This window comes from Microcebus murinus, chromosome 7 (genome assembly GCF_040939455.1).
Source record: "Microcebus murinus isolate Inina chromosome 7, M.murinus_Inina_mat1.0, whole genome shotgun sequence".
Classification (NCBI taxonomy): domain Eukaryota; kingdom Metazoa; phylum Chordata; class Mammalia; order Primates; family Cheirogaleidae; genus Microcebus; species Microcebus murinus.
The window spans coordinates 60,232,501-60,241,628 of NC_134110.1; positions in this window are offsets into that span (position 1 = coordinate 60,232,501).

Below are 9,128 nucleotides of genomic sequence, written 5' to 3' on the forward strand. Positions count from 1 at the left end.
TCAGTAGATTAATGCATTGGTGTTTTGCTTTTATATCTAATCTCATATGCCTGGTTAACATGAGTATAATCAGCAAAACTAGGTTTCTAAGCCTGTAAGACCAAAGACTGCCCAACAGACCATGGAAAATGCCAAAGGAGACAGGTGCCAGTTGAGGCCTCCTGAGAACCAGTCTGATTGCCTTCTCTGGAGAAGCACACCCACCTCGTCTCTGGGAGGACAATGCACGTCACTCTTCCTTAAGTCACAGACCATAAAGGAGCTTACTGATCTTATGGGATTATTTGAGACAAACTTGTAGAATATCTGCTCAAAACAGCGAATTTGGCTTTTGTTTTTTAATTTTTCTTTTTTTTTAAGAGACAAGGATCGTGCTCTGTCTCCCGAGTTGCAGTGCAGTGGCACAATCATACCTCATTACAGCTTTGAACTGGCTCAAGCGATTCTCCTGTTTCAGCCTCTTGAGTAGTTAGGACTACAGATGTGTGTCACCATGCCTGGCTTTTTCTTTCTTTCATTCTTTTCCTTTCTTTTCTTTTTACCCCAAAGACTTGAATTTTTTTTAAGAGATGGGGTCTTGCTAGGCATGGTGGCATGCACCTGTAGTCCCAACTACTCAGAAGGCTGAGGCAGGAGGATCACTTGAGCCCAGAAGTTTGAGGTTGCTGTGAGCTGGGCTGATTCCACAGCACTCTAGCCCAGGCAACAAAGTAAGACTCTGTCTCAACAACAAAAAAACGACTGAATGCTTTCCCTCTAAGACAAGGAACAAAGCAAGGATATCTGCATTCACCACTCTTATTCAACATAATGCTGGAAGTTCTAGCCAGTGAAATAAAGCAAGAAAAGGAAATAAGAGGCATATAAATTGAAAAGGAAGAAATAAAACTGTCCTTATTTGTAGATGACATGATTGTCTACATAGAAAATCCTGGGGAAATCTACAAAAAACCTGACTAAACTCCAGACTCCTAGAAATAAGTGAGTTTGTCAGGGGTGTGCCACCATGCCCAGCTAATTTTCCCTATATATTTTTAGTTGTCCCGCTAATTCCTCCCTCCCTCCCTCCCTCCCTCCCTCCCTCCCTCCCTCCCTCCCTCCCTCCCTCCCTTCCTTCCTTCCTCCCTCCCTCCCTCCCTTCCTTTCTTTTAGTACAGGTGGGGTCTCACTCTTGCTCAGGCTGCTCTCAAACTCCTGAGCTCAAACGATCTATCAACCTCAGCCTCCCAGAGTGCTAGGATTATAGGCGTGAGTCACCATGCCTGGCCTAGCACTCAGTCTTTCACCATTTAGTATAATGTTAACTGGAGGCATTTAGTCAGTTTGAGGAAGTTCTCCTCTAGTTCTATTTTTTCTCAGTGCTTTTACCATGAATGGGTGTTGAACTTTATCAAATGCTTACTCTGAATGGATTGATATGATCATGTGCTTTTTCTTCTTTACCCTATTAATATGATGAACTACATTATTTGATTTTTGTATATTGAACCAGCCTTGCATTCCTGTAATAATCCCATTTGGTCATAGTATATAATAATTTTTATATGTACCTGAATTCTCTTTGCTAATATTTTGTTAAGGACTTTGGTGCCTATATTCATGAAGGATATTAGACTGTAGTCATCTCTCTCTCTCTCTCTCTCTCTCTCTCTCTCTTTTGTTCTGTTTTGTCTGGTTTTGGTACTATTATATAAATGAGCTAAAGAAGGCTTCTGTATATTGGCTTCTAGGTTATTTATTTCTTCACTGCAAGCTGTTAGCTCAAAAGCCCATTGGCACCAAGCTCAAATTTTTACACATCCAATTGTTTTAACAATTGCCCAAACAGGCAAATATTTGGTCATTTAGGGCCTTTGCATATTCCATGAAACCTTATCCAGCATCTCCTGGCTATTGATAAGATAGAGGCTTTTGGTTATAAGACCCCAAGCTACTGATTCCTTTCAGGGTTCTCTGACCCAGAGACTCCCCACTGTGCTGCTGAGTGACATCACCTAGACACAGAAGCCCCCTCTCCGATCCCTGCTTTCTCCTGAATTTCCTTGTCCTTCTCCCCTTCTGGATAGTGGCACTCTCACCATAGGCCTCTGTGGAGTCTCAGCTGTGAGTTACTGCCTCTTATCATCAGATCTTTTTCTTGATCATCCCCCAAATTCTTCAAATGCCTTCAAATTTATCAGGGTTGCACACTAAAAACTAGTTTTATAAAATGAATTGGGAAGTGTTCTGTTTTCTAGAACTGAACATGTAGAATCAACATTAATTTTTCTTTAAGTATATTGGTAGGGTTCTCCAGTGAAACTCTATCTGGGGTTAGATATTTCTTTTTGGGGATGTTTTAATTAAAAATTCAATTTCTGGCCAGGCATGGTGGCTCACACGTGTAATCCTAGCATTCTGGGAGGCTGAGGTGGGAGGATCACTCAAGGTCAGGAGTTCGAGACCAGCCTGAGCAAGAGCAAGACCCCGCTTGTACTAAAAAAAAATAGAAAGAAATTAATTGGTCAATTAAAAATATACAGAAAAAATTAGCTGGCATGGTGGTGCATGCCTATAGTCCCAGGTACTAGGGAGGCTGAAGTAGTAGGATTGCTTGAGCCCAGGAGTTTGAGGTTGCTGTGAGCTAGGCTGATGCCACAGCACTATAGCCAGGGCAACAGAGTGAGATTCTGTCTCAAAAAAAACAAAATTAAATTTCCTTAATAGTTATAAGCTATTCATATTACCTATTTTATACTGTGATAGTTTCTATTTTTCAAAAAATGGGTCCATTTCATCTAAATTTTCAATTCTGTACATGTAGAATTATTTGTAGTTTTCTTTTAATCTTTTTGACATCTGCAGCATCTGTAGTAATAGGTCTTGTTTCATTCCTAATATTGGTAGTTTGTGTTTTCTCTCTTGCTAGAGGTTTGTCCATTTTATTAATCTTTTCAAAGAAACAACTCTTTGTTTCATTGAATTTCTCCATTGTTTTTCTGTCTTCAATTTCATTGATTTCTGTTCTTATCTTTATTATTTCCTTCCTCTGCCTTGAGTTTATTTTGTTCTTCCTTTCCCAGGTTTGTTAGGCAGGAGCTTCATTTGAGACTTTTCCTCTTTTCTAATGGATGCAGTTAGTGTTCTATATTTACCGTATTTTTTTTTTTCAGCTACCAGGAATACTGTGTTGACATTTAGTGTTCTAGATTTGCCTCTCAGTACTGCTTTATCTGTGTCTTACAAATTTTGATAGGCTGTCATCTTATTTTCATTCAGGTCAATGCATTTTTTAATTCCCCTTGAGACTTTCTCTTTGATCCATAGATTATTTAGAAGTGTGTTGTTTAGTTTTCCAAGTGTTTGGAGTTTTACCTGTTATCTTTCTTCCATTGATTTCTAATTTGATTCCACTTGTCAGAGAACACACTCTATGCTTTCCATTGTTTGAAATTATCTGAGGTTTGTTTTTTGGCCCAGGATATGATCTATCTTGGTATATGTCCCATGGGTATTTGAAAAGAATGTGTATTCTGCTGTTGTTGGGTAGAGTGCTCTATAAAGTTTAATTAGATCCTGTTTGTTGATGGTGTTGTTAAGCTGTCTTACTTTCTTTTGATTTTCTTCCCACTTGTTCTAGCAATTATTGAGAGGTATTAAAATCTCCAACTATAATTGCAGATTTATCTATTTCTCTTTTCAGTCCTATTAGTTTTTGCTTCATATATTTTTTGGGTCAATTTTTGGTGCAAACACATTTAGGATTACTGCCTATTCTTGGTGAATTAAATCTTTTATAATTATATAATATCCTTCTCTGTCTCTAATAATTTTCTTTGCTCTAAAGTCTACTTTATTGAATATTAATATATAGCCACTCTGCTTTCCTTTGATTAATCTTTTTGATACTTTTTTCTCCACCTTATTACTTTCAACCTATCTTTATCATTGTATTTGAAGAGAGTTTCTTATAGACAACATATAGTTAGGACCTGTTTTTATATCCAATCTGCCAATCTCTTTCTTTCCACTGGTGTATTTAGACCATTTATATTTATGTTAGGACTTAAGTTTGCCATTTTTTGTTTTCTATTTCTTCTTTCTGTTTTTTTCCTTAATTTCTCTATTTTCTTTTTCCTACCTTATTGTGGATTAAATATTTCTTAGAATTCCATTTTGATTTATCTCCAGTATTTTTTAGTGTATCTCTTTGCAAATTTTTCAGTAGTTGATCCATATTATATATACATAATTTCTCACATTTTTTCATTTTGCCAATTTGAGTGATATGTAGAAAACTTACCCCCTTTCATGACCCTTTACCTTTCCCTATTTATAGTTGTCTTAAGTATTTCCTATACATACATTTAGAATCATATCAAACAGTGTTATAATTTCTGTTTCAATCATCAAACAATTTAGAAAAGGAAAGTCTGTTATATTTTCTCATATTTTTGTTTACCATATACTTCCTTCTTCTCTGATATTCCAAGATTCCTTCTTTTATCATTTCCTTTCTTTTCAAGAATTTCCTTTAGTCATTCATTTAAAATACGTCTGCTGGTAACAGATATTCTTAGTTTTCCTTCATCTGAGAATGCCTTGATTTCTTCTTTCCTGAAGGATATCTTCACCATGTATAAGATTCTGGATTGACAATTCTTTTCTTTCAGCACTTGAAAATGTTATGCCACTTCCTTCTGGACATCATGATTTCTGATGAAAAGTTCACTGTCATTAAGATTGATTTTTGTCCCCCTATAGGTAAGGTGTTATTCTTCTCTTGTTGCTTTCAAGATTTTTTTCTTTGTCTTTAGTTTTTAGCAATTTGATTATGATGTATGATGGCCTGAATTTTGTTTGGTTTTATTCTGTTTGAAGCTTACTCAACTTCTTGAATCTGTAGATTTATGTCTTTTGCCAAATTTGGGAAATTTTAGCCATTATTTCTTCCAGTAATTTTCATCATTGCCCTCTTTCTCTTCTTCTTCCAGGAAAACAATGATACAAATATTAGATCTTTTGTTATAGTCACACAAGTCCCTGAGGCTCTGTTTAAGTCTATTTTCTCTCTGTTCAGATTAGGTAATTTCTATTGTTCTATCTTCAAGTTGACTGATTTATTCCTCTGTCCCTTCTGTTCTGCTGTTGAGACCATCCACTGAGTTTTAAATTTGTTACTGTATTTTTCAATTCTAAAATTTTCATTTGGTTCTTCTTTATATCTTTCACTTCTTTGTTGAGACTATTTCTTTGCTGAGTCTTTTTCTTTATTTCAAACTTGTTCTTAATTGTTTATTGAAGCATTTTTAAAATGGTTTCTTTAAAATCTTTGTGAGATCATTCTAACATCCTTGTCACTTTGGTGTTGGCATTTATTGACTACCTTTCCATTCATTTTGAGATCTTCATGGTTTTGGTATAATGACTAATTTGTTTTATTTCAACCTGGAATTGCAAAGTGTTGTGAAACTTGGGATATTATTAAAACCTTCTGTTTTACGTGGAATTTCTCTGCCATTTTTCTGGCAGGGAAAGGGGAGGTGCTGCCTTATTACTGCTAAATGGAGGTGGAAATATAGATTTCCCACTTGGCTCTGTTGACACCTGATGGGAGAGGGGTTCTCATCATTACTGCTTGGAGGAGGTGAGAGTTCCAGCTTCTCTGAAGGCCCTCACAGATACCTCTCTAGCTGGTGGAGGTAAAAGTGCCTCGTACTACACCCCATGTGCCTTTCACTGACACCACAAGGTGGGGGTGACCTTGTTACTGCTAAACAGTGGTGAAAGTCCTGACTCTCCACTAGGCCTCCTCTGATGCCACTCTAATGGGAAGAAAAGGGATGCCTCATTACTGGAAGGAGGGTGTAGAAGCCCAGGCTCCTCATGGGGTCTTCACTGATTCCATAAAGAAAAGGGAGGCTCATTACCTCATACTGGGGATGAAATTCTTAGCCCCTATTCTGCCCTCTCTCACACCACCCTGGCAGCATGTTGTACATTCACCATTTACATTATAGCCGCATAAGAGTAGACATCTGGGCTCCCCCCTCAACCTTTGCTGGCATTGGCAGGGGTGGGGGCCACAGTTTCTTCTGTGGTGTTTGGCTACAGTAGATTCATTTTCAATGAAAAGTTTTTTGTTCTTGCTAGGCTGCCCCTTTTCAGGTCCTTTGGCTGGAGAAAGCACATTTTTGTTGGAACTTTTGTTTCCTTAGCTTGTTGGCATTTCTAGGCTACTGCCTACTTCAACTCCAAATCCAAGATACATCAGGCAAAAAGAAAACCCGGGTAACTCACCACCATGCTGTTCCCTGGGACTCACTGCCCCTCGCTGGCCTGGCTCCTCTCCAGCTCTTCAGAATTTCTCATGTTTGCTTTTATATAATATTCAGAGTTTTAGTTGTACCTAGTGGGACAACTAGGGAAAATATATCTATTCCATCTTCCCAGAAGCATAAGTCCCTAGTTAGCCATTTTGAAAAATGGACACATCCCACAGTCTTGGTCAAACCAGAGAGAACCAAACCCATGGGATTCACGAAGGTGTCCAAATCATTTGAGCTAACTGTTCTGTTGGGTGGCATTCCCAGTAACTGGGGGCCAGGAACCTCCTGCAGCCATTCATCCAGCTTGAAGTTTTTGGTTGACTACTCAAAATGAGGGACAATTACCAGGTGTCAGTCAGAGAAAAACCTGAGTGGTTGACCTTGTATTGCACAGTGAGTCACCCATGTCTGAAGCTTTGCCTCCACAACTTCAGCTGTCATGTTTTATGTCTTCACTGACGATCCCCAGAATCTACACTCATCTCTGGCTCAGACAGCCAAACTCATATCCCTCCACTGGGATCTGTAGTTCCTACTTTTTTAGGTAGTGAGAATTTTATAATAAACTTCAATTTTTGTTTTGTTTTTGAGGTGGAATCTCGCTTTGTTACCTGAGATAGAGTGCCGTGGCATCAGCCTAGCTCACAGCAACCTCAAACTCCTGGGCTCAAGCAATCCTCCTGCCTCAGCCTCCCAAGTAGCTGGAACTCCAGGCGTGTACCACTGCATCTGGCTAATTTTTCTATTTTTAGTAGAGACGGGGTCTCGCTCTTGCTCAGGCTAGTCTCGAACTCCTGACCTCAAGTGATCTTCCCACCTTGGCCTCCCAGAGTGCTAGGATTACAGGCATGAGCCACTGCACTGGCCCAAACTTCAATTTTGATGATATTTTAATCATATATATATATATATACATATATATATATATATTCTCAATCTTTGTCAACACAGATAATTGGAGAATATCTACCGGAGTTTCCAGGACACTCTTCAAATAGAACTCACTTTTGTCAAAATTCATTGCTAAGTGGTAAGAGAAGAAATTTCACCTTTGGCCATTTTGTCATCACGAGGGGTCCATTCGTTGTCTGTGGTGAATGTATTTTGCTCTCACTCTGTAAACCTGTATCTTGCTCTTGCTCTGTAATCCTATGTTTCTCTCCTCAATAAACTTCATTTTCGTGCTTTAAAAAAAAGAAAGAGAAATTTTACCCTTAAAGGCAAAGTGTTAAATAGATCTCAGCCAGTAATAGGTCATGGATTGCATTGAAAGGCCTAACCTCCCCATTCCAATCCATTCTCTGGGCATTCAGACTCAGTGTTAGAAAGAAAGAGAAAAGAACCAGCTTGAGCAAGAGTGAGACCCCCATCTCTACTAAAAATAGAAAAATTATCCAGGCGTCATGGTGCACACCTGTAGTCCTAGGTACTCGGGGGGCTGAGGCAGAAGGGTCACTTGTCCCAGGAGTTTGAGGTTGCAGTGAGCTGTGATGACACCACTGCAGTCTTCCGAAGGTGACAGAGCAAGGAAAAAAAAGAAGAAAGAAAAGAAACAGAAAGAGAAAATATTACTTTCTGTCTGATCCAGAATAGTCATTCCAAAGATGGAGGACTTTATCAGTTAGAACTGGACTTGGCTGCACATGACAGAAAGATCACAGTGACAGTGGCTTAAACAAGATAGCAATTTATTTCTCTCTTACGTGCAAATCTAGAAGGGCAGTCCAGAACTAGTATGGGAGCTCTGGATTTATCAGAGACCCAGGCTCCTTCCAATGTCTTGCTCTTCCATCGTCAACATATGGCTTTCACATCGTGTTTCAGAGAGAAACACACACACACTTTCCCCATGGTCATGCTTCCTAGAAATCATGAACACCCCCTCCCACCAGCCTCAACTAAGTCACAGGGACACAGCTAGTTGCAAGGATGGCTAGGAAAGGTATAGCTTATTCCAAGTGGCCATATGTCCATGTTCTAGTACTGAAAAAGAAAGGAAGAATAAATATTAGGACTGATAACAATCTCTGTCACAGAGATTAACAATAATAAAAATTTATAATGCTGTCTACCACCCTGACCCCTGATTTACCTTCACACGCTGCCTTCATAAGTATGTTTAGGATTTTTCCATTTGATGGACTATACTATACCTGTTGTGGAAGATAAAGCAACTCTATCTTGGATGCCAATCCATTCTTGGATGCCAATCCACCAAGTTAACTTCTTGTTTTTTGCTGGTTTTTTTTGAGACAGTCTCACTCTGTTGTCCCAGATAGAGTGCAGTGGCATCATCACAGCTCACCACAACCTCAAACTCCTGAGCTCAAGTGATCCTCCTACCTCAGCCTCCTGAGTAGCTGGGACTACAGGTGCACACCACACTCAGCTAATTTTTTTCTATTAATATTTTTGGTAGAGATGGGGTTTTGTTCTTGCTCAGGCTGGTCTTGAACTCCTTATCTCAAGCAATTCTCCCACCTCAGCCTTACAGAATGGTGGGATTACAGGCATGAGCCACCACACCTGGCCTATGCTATGTTAACTTCTGATTAATCCCAGTTCTGGGAATGCCTCTAATATTAATATTTCCACTTTCACTACTTACTTTAAATCCTGCCCTTAGGTCAAAACAACTTTGATGTTACCATAATCACATACTTACCCTAAATCCTGCCCATAGACACATTCTTGCCTTTCCCTGAGGAGTTGATGACAATTGTCCTACACACTCCTTCCCTGTGGCATATATGAGCCCCGGGTCTGGGGGGTAACAGTGTGGGGATCCACCATCTCATCTCGCAGCTGCCCAAGATGTGG